Genomic DNA, 2627 nt, shown 5'->3' with positions numbered 1-2627 from the left:
CCCTCCTCACCACCAATTTGGATCACTTGTTGTTCTCTTGTCCCTGAGTTTGTTAACACCACCACCTTTCCCCCCGACCTCCCCCTCTCCCAGGTCCCCTGGCAACTGTCGGTCCCATTGTTTTCTCCTCCAGATTGCTCATCCAGCCTATCTTATTTAGGTGGACCTGTGGAGATAACATGCACAAAAACAAGACAGAGCAAAACCAAGCAACAATATGCAATAAAACAACAACAACAAACCAGTGACAAGAAACAAAACAAAACACCACAAGAAAGAACAGCTTGTAGTTAGCTCAAGGACTGTTTGTTGGCCTTTAGGAGTGTTTTCCAGTCCAGTCTGTTGGGGCACCAAGCCCTGGCCCCCAAAGTCCACCTTCAGCATTCCCTGGGGAACTCGCTGCTTCATTCCCTTGCGGTTCTGTTGCACCCCCTTCGTGTTTTGCCTCCGTGTGGCAGCATCAGATCAGGCGCAATTCCCACACTGTGTCTCCAATGTTATCCCCTGTAGGGCTATGGGTCAGTCAGGGACGTCATGTCTCACAGTGGGGCCGGCCATGTGGTCTTCTCTGTGGACTGGCTGCTCTGAGCAGGAACATCGTTCTCAAGCCCTGGTGGGCCAGGATGTTCTCCAGTCTCTCCTCCTCCCCCTTCATCTGCTCCCGTGTGCTCCAATCAGATATGTCCCTCTCCCAGTTCTGCAGATTCAGTGCATCCTCTGAAATAAATTCTTCTGCGGGGAGGGGCGGGCGGGTTTTGTTTTGATTTGGTTTGGGTTTATTTGTTTATTTTTTGGATATTTTTGTCTGTATTGAATTCCAAAATAGGTAAATGTAGAGAGAGTAATTGGGTTCATGGTTTTCTTGGGGGCATGACAGGGGGGAAATGGGGAGCTAATAACCATGAGCACAAGAAAGAGGAAAATGTTCTCAGATTGATTGTGGTGGTGATTGTACAACTCTTCTTGATATGTTTCAACTCTTGAATTGTATGATACGTGGGTGAAGTGTCCATCAACTACTTTACAAAGAGTGAAAGAAGGACACAGGAGTGAAGAAAAGAAAACCCAGCCACGAGTTCCCATGGGTGGTGCTGGCGGCGGAGAGAATGGTTGGTGGGAAACGAGGAGAGCTACCATGCAATTTTGTACACATTTCAAACTCAGCCAAGGTGAGAGAGTGGATACTGTTTATTCGATGTTACGTTTCTGATTACCGAAGACAATGCTTTCTCTTTTTTCCCCAGTCATCTGAGAATAAGGAGGGAGAGGGAGGAATCTTCAGAATGCAGTGTGTGTGTAGCATTTTGCCTATCACGCTTTGTAAATACTGGAGAAATTTTGGGAGAAAGTCAAGACTTTCTACTCCTGTAAAGAGTTACAATTTCATCACCTCTCAGCCTTTTGGCTAAGATCAAGTGTGAAGTTACAATCTCAGAAACTCACAGGGGCAACTCCACCTCATCTTAAAAGGGTCGCTATGAGTCGGCTATTGAGTGGATAGCAGGGAGTTTGGCTTTGGCCTTTGGAGAAACTGACCAATTTGACTTAGAGATGGAATATAACGTTGCTTACAAAAATTGCTGCTAACCCCTGCTTAAGGTGTCATAATCTGTGACCATACTAAGAGCAAAACATTCATTTGAATTAAAAAAATAGCGAGAGTTACCATATGACCCACTGCCATCGAGTTAAATCTGATTCGGAGCGGCCCTGTACGACAGAGGAAAATGGCCTCTGTGAGTTTCAGAGGCTCAAAATCTTTACAGGAGCAGAAAGCCTCATCCTTTCTCCCGTAGAGCGGCTGGTGGGCTCAAACTGCTGACTTGTGGTGAACAGTTCCACAGTGGGGTGGCTCCTCAAAAATATGAAAAATACAACTACCATATGACCCAGCCATTCCATTTCCAGGTATAAACCCAAAGACTCAAATGTACAGAGTCAGCCCCCAGTTTGCAGAAGACTATGGATGACAGTGAAAGCCCAAAATCAAATTCTAGAGTCCCGTGTGGGTGAAGCCTCCACTGAACTGCCTTGGAAGAGCCCTGGTGGCATAGTGGTTACTTAAGAGTTGGGAATGAATGCAAACTTCAAGATCAGCAGTTCAAAACCACAAGCAGTTCTTTGGGACAACTCACTGCCAGGGAATCAATGCTGACTCGTAATGACCCCCTGTGGGTTTTTGAAACGATAATTTCATGGGAGTAGAAAGCCCAGTCTTTCTTAAGTGAGGAGTTGCTGGTGGTTTCCAACAGTTGAGCATACGGATCACAGCCAGGGCTTTCTACTTTGATACAGAATTACAGATAATTCTCAAAGGTATGACACACCGCTTTCACATAGGTAAAAATGCCTTGTGGTGGTTACATAATCTGGTGTCATTTTGGGACTTGAAAGGATTCTAGTCTGTCAATCAAGTCATAGCCAATGAGGCCTCTGTGTGGGCATGGCCCTTCCCCCTGAGGATTCTCTCTCTCTCTCTCTCTCTCTCTCTAAACAGCGGATCATAGCTAAGGGAAGAACAAAGAAAGAGGCATTTCACCCAAGTCATCCTCATATCCCTCCTTGCTCCCTTGTTCTCTCACAAGAACCAAGACCCTACCGTAAAAATTACCCTGGGTTAGCGATTA

The sequence above is a fragment of the Echinops telfairi genome, unplaced genomic scaffold (genome assembly GCF_000313985.2).
Source record: "Echinops telfairi isolate 266 unplaced genomic scaffold, ASM31398v2 ScPeMD7_7427;HRSCAF=8465, whole genome shotgun sequence".
NCBI lineage: Eukaryota > Metazoa > Chordata > Mammalia > Afrosoricida > Tenrecidae > Echinops > Echinops telfairi.
Note: the sequence above shows the minus strand (reverse complement) of the source record.